This window comes from Heterocephalus glaber, unplaced genomic scaffold, assembly GCF_053883595.1.
Source record: "Heterocephalus glaber isolate CG9 unplaced genomic scaffold, H.glaber_assembly_v1.0 deba00000943, whole genome shotgun sequence".
In the NCBI taxonomy this organism is placed as follows: domain Eukaryota; kingdom Metazoa; phylum Chordata; class Mammalia; order Rodentia; family Bathyergidae; genus Heterocephalus; species Heterocephalus glaber.
The window spans coordinates 14,740,178-14,750,837 of NW_028258175.1; positions in this window are offsets into that span (position 1 = coordinate 14,740,178).

A 10,660-nucleotide genomic window follows, 5' to 3' on the forward strand; every position below is an offset into this window, starting at 1 on the left:
CTGAGCTACATAGAGAGTTTAAGGCCAGCCTGAACTACATAGCAAAACCCTGTCTTAAAAAAAAAGTGTGAAATAGTCCTCTTGAACAAACAATTTAGCCACTTAAAATGTTATTATCAATAATGAACTAAATAACTCATGGGAGGAAAAAAAGAAATACAATGGACTCTTGACTTACAAACTCAATTTGCTCCTCAGAGCTGGCTGTAACTCAAGTTGGTCAATTGCCTTCAAAGTCTCTCTCCTGTACACAGGCAGATCTCAGTGTCCTTGGAGAGACACTGGCCCAGGATTTCCCAATTAACCCCACAGAGGAAAGGATGCTGTAATGTTCCTTCCAGAACTCTTTAAGGGTTAAATCTGTATCTGAGACCATCTGGAAGCAATTTGGGTTGTAACTCAAGACTTTGGTCATAAGTTAAAACTAAAATTCCAGTTGTAACCTAAGTTGTTCATATGTCAAGCTGGTTGTAACTTGAGGGTCTACTGTAGCATAGAAAATAATGAAATATGTAGAACTAGATAACAATGAGAGTACATCAAATTTTGTAATTTTTAAATTTGTTTTGAGATGGGGAATCTCACTATGTTGCCCAAGTAGCTGGGACTACAGGCACAGAGAGACCACTGTGCCCAGCTTCAAAATATCTAAGTTTTGATGTAAGTAAATGTACACCTGTAAGTGCCACCATAGTGTGGGTCTGGAATGTCCACAAAGGTTCATCTATTAAGGGCTTGCTCTCCAGCCTTGTGCTACTGGAAGGTGGTGGAAGCCAAACAGGGTCTCGTGGGTGGCTTTCTGGTCATTGGGGATGTGCCTTTGAAGGGGGTAATGGGACCCCAACCCTTTCCTTGTCCTCCCTTTTTGATTCCTAGTCATGAGATGAGTAGCTCTGCTCAACCATGTACTCCTACTCTGATGTGCTGCCTGGCCACAGGCCAAGAGCAGTGGGGCCAGCTGAGCATGGGCTGAAATCATGAGCCAAACAAACCTCGGTTTGTAAGTTGATTACCAGGTATTTTGTTACAATAATGGAACACTGACTAACATAAATGCATTTATTTTTAATGTAATGCTAAAAATGAGTTAAGTATTCAACTCAAGAGATTTTAGAAAAAAGAACAGATAAAATCTAAGCAACATAGGAAAAAAGAAATAATGATAAGAGCATAAATTAAGGGGACAGAAAACCAAGAAGCAATAGAGGTCAGCAAAAGCAAAAGCCCATTCCTCTGGGAAAAAACCCTTATATACTCGTTAAAATAGGTTCACATAAGTAATATTAAAAATGGAAAGGGAAAGATAATACAAATATAGTAGATTTTTAAAACAGTTGAAATGAGCAACTTTCTTTTAAAAAAACTATCAAGATGTATTTAAGAAATAAAAATGTAAATCAATAACCATTATAAAAATGGAATTGTTAATAGAAATTGTATTTCCCTACCAAGTCACACAAAGGCAACAGACCCAGATAATTTTTTTTTTATTAAATTCTTTTATTGGTACATTGTAGGTATACAACACAATTACATTTCTCATTGGGAATTGTACCTTTACATAATGCATCTTGGTTCTTATTTTTTCCCCATTCTTAGCCCTCCCTTCACACCCTCCACCCTTCCCTATTTACAAAGACTTTATTTCCATTTTTTCCATTTCTCATCGTTTGTCCTTTCCCTTCTTTCCTTTCCCCTGACCTTCCCACTACCCCTACCCCTTTGGACCTTTTCTTCCTATTTTGCATTATCGATTATTCATTCTAATCAATGGTACATTTTAGTTATACAATATAATGACATTCATCATTGGAGATTTGCACCTTTACATAGTCTCTCTTGGTTCTTATTTTTCCCCCTTGCCCAACCCTCCCTTCAACCCCTCCATTCCTCCCTATTTACAAAGATTTTGTTCCTATTTTTCCATTTTCTCATATTAATCCCATTCCCTTCTATCCTTTACCCCAGCCCTCCCACTTTCTTCCCCTTTGCCCCTTTTCTTCCTATTTCACATTACCTATTATACATTTAGTCCTTATTTACACTTTCAGTTTCTCGCACCAGAGAAACTATTCAGTATTTATTCATGTGTAAGACCCAGATAATTTTATAGGTGAATTTTACCCAATTAAATAGAATTCTTTTTTAATTTTTATTTTTAATAGTACATGTTTGCAGTACATAATGATTACATTCATCATGGGGAGTTGGTACGTGGACATAACACATCTTCATTCTTATGTTCCCTTCCTCTCCTTTCCTTCTCCCATCCCTCCACCTCTTGGTTCCTTCCCATTTGTAAAGCAATACACATTTCCTATTATCTATTTTTTATTTTGCTCTTTAATGTATTTATACACATAATAAAAAATTGGATTTATTCTCAAAAAAGAATGTGGTCCAGTGTCAGAAGTCTATAGGTATAATATATTAATAGATTAAAGGAGAAAAGTATTAAGTTATCTCAATGAAAACAGAAAAGTCATTTTTAAAAATAGCAGTGTTATATACTAATATTCTTTTCTTACCAAACTAAGAACAGGACATTTCCTTAACCTTCTAGAGAGTAACCACAAAACATCTACAGCAAATATTACATTTACTTTTGAGCTGCTGTTCTAGTTACTTTTCTTATCACTGAAACACAATGCCCAACACCTACGTCTCTAAGAAGGAAAGGTATAATTTGGTTCACAGTTTGTAGAGGTTTCCATCCATAGTCAGTGGTTCCAAGGCAGGGCAACATGGCAGAGGGGCATGGCAGAGCAGCAAGACCTCATGGCAGGGCAGCAGGAAGGAGAGACAGAGAGAGAGAGACACGCACACACACACAGACACACACACAGAGAAACGGGGGGGGGGAGAGGGAGGGAGGGAGGAAGAGAGAGAGAGAGACAGAGAGAGAGAAAGAGACAGAGAGAGATCAAGGGAGGAGAGAGGGAGATATAGCCTTCCAGGCCACATCCCCAGTAACCCACCAACCAAGCTTCACCTCCCAACACACCAGCCATAAACTCATTTGTGGTCTAATCCACTGATGAGTATCACACACCCATGATCCAATCACTTCCCAAAAGTCCCAACTATGAGTACATGAGGTTTTTGTGTTTTTTTTTGGGGGGGACATCTAGATGTAAAACACAACAGGTTCTAATAGTATCCTCTTTAAAGTTAGGAACAAAATATTGATGCCTACTATCCCCGATTCTGAGAGGTACTAGCCTAGTTAGAGAAGAAAAATAAATGAGTTATAAGAATCGAAATAGGAAACAAACCTTTCTTTTTCAGACAATGTATTTGTGTACATTAAAATGCAAGCAAATTCACAATAAAGCTAATAAAATTAATAGGAGCAAGGTTTTATAAACAAGATAAACATACAAGAATAGTAGTATTTCTGTATAACATTATTGACCAAATTTTAAATATAATCATCACAATAGCAAAAAAAAAAAAAAATGAACTGAAGGGCCGGGGATTTAGCTCAGTGGTGCCGCCGTCTGTCTTGCAAGTGCAAGGTCCTGAGTTCGATCCCTGGTACCAATAAACAAACAAACAAACTGGGAAAAAATGGTGGCTGGGGATTTAGCTCAGTGGTAGAGTATGTGCTTAGAATGCCCAGCACCTAAAAAGAAAAAAGAACTTAAAAAATGAAGGAATGTATTTGCCATATCCAAGGGTAAAAAGAATCAGATTCATAAAGATGAAAATACCGTTCAATCAAGTTCCAGTTGAAATATGAATAGGGAATAAGAGTTTAAAATAAACTTTGATAAATTGACCCTAAAATTACATGGAAGAACAAAGGACAAAGAATAGCAAGACAATGGAGGGTGGTGGTGAACAAGGTAGGAAGAACTTAACTTTCAGGTATTAAAACCTATTATAAATCCTTAAGATATATAAAAATTGAGATCCTCAAAATAGACCCACACATATTTGGAAAGCTGATGACAGGCGAGCTATTATAAATCAGTTCAGAAAGGATAACCAAATGGAGTATTAAAATGAAATTTCATCCTTCTATTTCTTATCACACACACAAATAAATTCTGATGGTTTAAAGACCTAAATGGGAAAAGCACATTTGGAAATTTTTGTCAGATAATAAGAGAAAATGCCAAATGCTTTCATCACTTTGCAAGGGAAGGATGTTAATTAAGATACCAAAAAAACAAGTCTTGGAGGCCAGAGAGCATTTGCCTAGCGTGCACAAGTCCCTCAGTTCCATCCCCAGCACTACAAAATAAACACACAAAAATACAAGCCTTCAAAGAAAATATTGATATGTTTAATTACATTGATTTTTACTGAAATTCACCTAACATAAAATTCAGCATTTTAACGTGAATAATTCTGTGACACTGTATTTTAACAAAGTTGTGTAACCAGCACCTCTGTCTAATTCCAAAACCTTTTCATCATCTGCTAAAGAAATCTCAGTGAATCCCTATGAATTACAGATGCCAGGCACTCACAGGACTTTTGTGCCTGCTGCTTCCACATAGCTGCCTTCGGTGTTCATGCATTCATTCCTTCTGGGGGCTAATATTCCCCTGTAGGACTATGCCACATTCAGCCACTGATGGACATTTGATTTGTTTCTACCATTTGGCTATTGTGAATAGTGCTACAATGAATATTTTTATACAAGTTTAAATATTTGAGTGACTGTCTTAAAGCCTTTGGGGTATATATCTATAAGTAGAATGGATAGATAATCTAGTAATTCTTTTTGTTTGTTTGTTTTTCTGTTTTTTGAGACAGAGTCTTGTTGTGTAGTTTAGGCTGGCCTTGAACTCACTATGTAGCCCAGGCTGGCCTCAAACTCTGCTGCAGCCTCCCAGATCATCTAGTAATTCTATGCCTAACTTTGTGAGAAACTGTCAAATTAGTTTCTGTCAGTGGTCAACCATTTTATATTTCTATCAGCAACATATGAGAAGTTCAGTTTCTCTATATGCTAACTAGCACATATTTTTCATTTTTGTGTTTATAACCATTATTAAGTCCTATTTTATTGTAGTCTTAATTTTCACTTTCTTACTGACTAATGATATTGAGCTTTATTTGATATGTACTTATTAGCCATCCATATAGGTATTTTCTTCTGAGAAATATCTACTGAAGTCATATAGTGGAATACTATCCAGTAATGAAAAAGGTCAAACCACTACCCCCAAAATGATTAATCTTACAGATATAATATATAAATAAATGGATATATGTCCTTTAAAATAAAGATGGCTGGTGGGTTCAGGGGTCTTTGTCATGTTATTTCCTTACTATTCTCTTTTATTTTTTACTACTGAGGATTGAACCCAAGGCCTCATGCTGAGCTACATCTCCAGCCCTTTTTTAGGTTTTACCTTGACTCGTGGTCTTGATAAGTAGCCAAGGCTAGCTTTGAGCTCGCAATCCTCCCACCTCAGTCCCCCAGGTAGCTTGGATTACAGGTGTGTGCCACCAGCCCCAGCCAAAAACTTTCAGAATTGTCTAAAAATAGCCAGATCCATTGGATCAAAACAAATTCACCTCCCAGGAATCTGCTTTTCAAAATATATGAAATACTGAAAAATATTTTCATGCAAGACTTTTCTTTACAATTTATGTAAAATGTGGAAAAACTAGAAGTCCAATATCCTATAAAAGAGAAATGGTGAAATAAATTACAGTATATGTGTAATATAACATTGTAAAATGATTTAAATGATGTTTACAAAGAGTTTGACATGTCATAGGAAAAACAAAACACAATTTAATCAAAATATAAAGGGAAAAGTAGGATACAAATTGTAATATAAACTGTGGGCTATTGTTCTTGATTTTTTTGGCTAAGATCAAGTGTACAATGAGACTTTGCACATATTAATTAGTTCATGGAATGATAATGGTAGAAATTAAATAAAAATACTTTGATTCCAATTTTATGTGTTTACAGTACACATATATACACATCTCCAGGGGAAAAAACTCATTGAAAACACATGTACGAAAATGTTGATAGTGGCTACCTCCTCATAATAAATGTTTTGTTTGTATTCTCCAGTGTTCCCTCAGGGTATATGTATTGCTGTCACCGTCAGAAAAATCAATAATGTTTTTAATGCATAGAAAATAAAATCAGTAGAAGTGAAGGCACAAAATATTATCAGTGGTTATTTCTAAAATTGAGATTTGGGACAATCTTTTCCTTGCAAATTTTCTAAATTTTCCAACCATCTATATTGAGCAGATGTTGTTTTATAATTCAAAAACAAGGCTAAACTCAGTTTCTAAAATTGTGTGAGTAATGCCATTTTGTAACCCTAGAGGACAAAGCCTTCCCTGCCGCAGCAATGGCCAAAGGCCTGTCTGTTTGTATTAGCTTAGGGTGATAATGCTGCAAGTTCAGTAACTGGCTGAAGCAGCCATCTGTGTGGATGATTAAGTGCCTCCTCCTGCCCTGGATCCTCAGCCTGGCTGGGTGCCTCGGCTCTGCTGGGATTGCCAGGGACTCAGGGGGATGCTGGGCGATTACAAAGAGCCAGGGCGCAGGGGTCAGTGTGACACACTTTTATAACTGTCATTTTGGTTGATTGAAAGGGCGAATAATGCAGTATCATCCTGGTAATTCGATATGTACTTTATCCAGCCTGTTGACAATTTCAAAGTTACATGACACTGAGCTTATCAGAATAGCAAGATTTTCAAAAATACCAGGTTTGAAATCTGGAGGACCTGAATTCAAGACCTGACTCTGCCACTTGTCGGCTGTGTGATCTTGTGTGACATGCCACTTTTTTTCTCTAAGCTTCACTTTCTTTATCTTTAAAATACTAATGGCCACTAATTATCCCAGGGGACTATTGTGATGATTAAATAAGACAGTGCATGATATCTGTAACAATAAAATACTTATGCATGCTATAGCATGGTACATCTTGAAACCACTATGCTAAGAGAAGGATGCCAATCATAAAAGACCACATATTGCTATGACTCAATTTATGTGAAGTGTTTCCTGTATCTATGGAGAAAGCATATCAATAGCAAATGTATAAAGAAAGATTAGTGCTTGCCTAGGGCTGAAAGTCAAGGAGAGGATGAGCAGTGATATGATATCTAAATGGACACAGGGTTTCTTTTTGGGGTAATGAAAGTGTTCTAAAGCTGACTACAGTGATGATAGCACAACTCTATGAATATACTTAAAAACTACTGAATTGCATCCTTTAAAAGAATGAACTATATGGTATTTGTATTAGTCAGCTTTTTGTTACTGGAACCAGGTAGTTGACATACACAGTTTAAAGGATAAAGGGTTTATTTTGGCTCATGATTTCAGAAGTTTCAGTCAATGGTTAGCTGACCCCAAGGCAGAAACATCATGGTAGAAAGGCATGGCAGAAGAAAGCTGCTCATCTCGTGGCAACCAGGATGCAGAGAGCAACGGGAAGAGCCAGTGACAGAAGAAGGGACAGGAAAGAACCTTCACAGGCTTTCCCCCAGGGCCCCACCTCCTCCAATGGGACTCCACCTCCTAACAGCACAGTCAGCTATGAACATCAGTGGATTAGCCCATTCATGGGGTGAGCACCCCAAGATCTACCACCTTCCAAAAGCCCCGCCTCTGAACACATGAGCTTTGAAGGAGATATTTTTGATCCAAACTGTAAGTATGTGAATTATATCTTAACAAATGTTGTCCCCCCAAAATGACACTGAATGGGATCTAAATATTTGAATGAAGGTGCATTACCGTGAAATTAACATAGTGACTGGGGCATGTGTTCGCAGTTTTCCAGCAAGGAATTCCAGAGGTCTGGCCGCACAATCCACATCTGCCCTGGTCCTGGCTGGCATGTGGTAGCACCTAATGGCTGCTGTCTACTCCAGCTTGTGGGTTTTGTTATATTTTTGTGTTGTTGCTGAGGATCAAACCCAGCACCTTGTATGAGTTAGGGAAGTGCTCTACCACTGTGCTATACGCCAGCTCCATCTTCTGAGCTACACACCAGCTCCATCTTCTGTGTTGATAGGGGATCCTTTGGGGTCCGGTGTCTGACTGGAATTTCCAAAATAGTGACAGTAATTCTAAGAATCCCCCAGTTCATTGCCCCATTGCATCGGCCCAACTCAAAGAAACTGGACTGAAAAAACAACTCCCACCCACCACCATGTCCATCCTCCTCTGCACACTGAATTTGTACTTTGTCCAGCTTTATCATGAGGTTTAATTGAACTAGCCATTTTGCTACTAGCAAATAGACTATGTCTTAGTAAAACTGTAATTGTACTTCTGTATCTGGCAGTGATAGTTTCCATTGTTCAAGATGTATTTGTGAAAGAAGATCAGAAAAACAATCTCCTATTCCTATGATATTTCTTTCATTTCATGGAAAAAGGGGAAAATGTGAGTGTGGATATGCAGTTGCATTGTTTGAATTCTTTTTCCTCTTACAAAATGGGCTAAGAGGGGCTGGGGATGTAGGCCAGTGGCACCACATCTGTCTGGCAAGCGCAAGTTCCAAAGTTTGATTCCCAGTACTGGGGGAAAAAAATGGGCTAAGATCCCCAGTTTCTTCTAGTAGATCGTTCTTTTCTAAAAGCCCATCATTCATCTACCTTATCTCTGGTTCCTTGGAAATATTTTAAAAATCAGAAATATTTCATGGAAGGAAGTGGCTACCTATTTGAATTGAACACCTTCTCCTCATAGCCAGTATGATACCCCCATAACTATTAAGTATGATTCTATGCATGAATCTCTCTCAGGCACAGCCTGGCAGCCACATGGGGTGATTATAGAAACAATAGGAGCTGCCAGAGAAGAATTTGTCTGGACTCAATGGAAAGGAAAGGGAAAAAAATCATCTAGTGATGCAAAGAAATATAAGAAGTGTTGCTTCTATATAAGAGTGAGAATTCTAGAAAACATAATTGGTATGAGAAGTATTAATTTTAAGATTCAGAAGAGAACATTCTGAAGATTAAAACTATAGCTCTGAATCTAAGTAGCCTGAGTGAAAATCCTGATTCCATGTTGGAAGCTGCATCACCTTACACCAGCTTCTCAAGCTCGCCAAAGATCCATTTTGTTTCCTGTAAAATGGGGTGTCCTAATCACTTTCCTCATTGCTGAGCCACAATACCCAATGCCCACAACATAAAGGAGGAGAGCCTTATTTGGACTCATGATTTTTAGAGGTTTCAGTCCATAGGCAGCTGGCTCCAAGGCAGAAACCACATGGTAGAAGGGTCTGGCAGAGGAAAGCTCCCCATGTCATGGTGGTCAGGGATCACAGAGTGAAGGGAGGAGCCAGAGAGGGAGATACACCCTTCCAGCCCACACCTCTGGTGACCCTCCTCTTCTGACCAGACCCCATCTCCTAAGAGCACACTCAGCAACTGAACTCATTAGTAGATGAATCCACTCATGAGTCTAGCACTCCCATGATCCTATCACCTTCCGAAAGACCTGCCTCCAAGTGCATGAGAATTTGAGGGACATTCTAAACCATAACATAGGGTAAATAATAACCTCTGGCTCATAGAATTGTTGTAAGGATTAAAATTAGACTATCTAGGTAGCCAGGCATGGTGGTACATGCCTGGATTTCCAGTACTCTAGGAGGCTGAGGCAGGCAGGAAGATCAACAGTACAAGCCCAGCCTGAGCAAATTAGTGACTTATCAAGACCTTGTCTTAAAATAAAATATAAAAAGAGGTTAGGAGGGGCTGGGGATTTAGCTCAGGGGTTTTGTAGCGCAAGGACCCGAGTTCGATCCCCGGTATAAAAAAAAAAAAAAAGAGTTTAGGAGTCTAGCTCAGTGTGAAAGCCCTGAGTTTAATCCCTAGTACCACAAAAAAAAAAGAATAAAGAAAAAATCTAGGAAATGTGTTAGCATAGTGCATGGCACAGAATACTGAACAAATATCATTATTCTTATTGATATGATATTTATTATCAGTCCTTGGAGTTAAAAGCTGACTTAAGTGTTGTGCTGTACTCATCAAAATGTCAAGATCCTCTTTACATAAATTCCAGGGTATTTAAGTCTATGTAGTCATTACACTTGTAATAATAATATTCCTAATTTTGTAGACCCCTTCCAGGGAGATCAGTGTTAGCTAATATTAGCAATTTCCTATACTGATGGCCAACAGATAACTTTGAAGTTTTGCAGATAAGAAGTCCCAGGAAGCAATGAAAGACACTTAGAAAGTAAAGGACTAGAAAACACAAGACCTCAAATAGGATGCATGTTTCCCACACCATCCCCAGCCCACTCCATGTCAACTGTTCTGCAAGGCAGATTCAGAGAAGGCGGCTACACCTCCATCACAGAGCGGAGGACTGCTCTGTTGCCCTCTTCCCCCATCAAATCTGGGATGTTTTGTCGGCTCTGTGCATAAAGGAAGACTGTGATCAATGTTTTAGGGTGACATAGCTTTCCTTAAACAAATCTAGAGTTTCTTGGGTGTCAAAAATAAATATAGATGGAGTAGAATAGATCTCATGGCTTATGGAGAGGTGAACATAAATTATGAGGGCAAAGGCAATTTTCTCTAACAATGAAATACTATATATATAGAATACAATAGAGTACATCTTTATAATAATTTGCATATGATAAAACAATAAATAGTAAAATAGCACACTGAGGTTTTAGCTGGT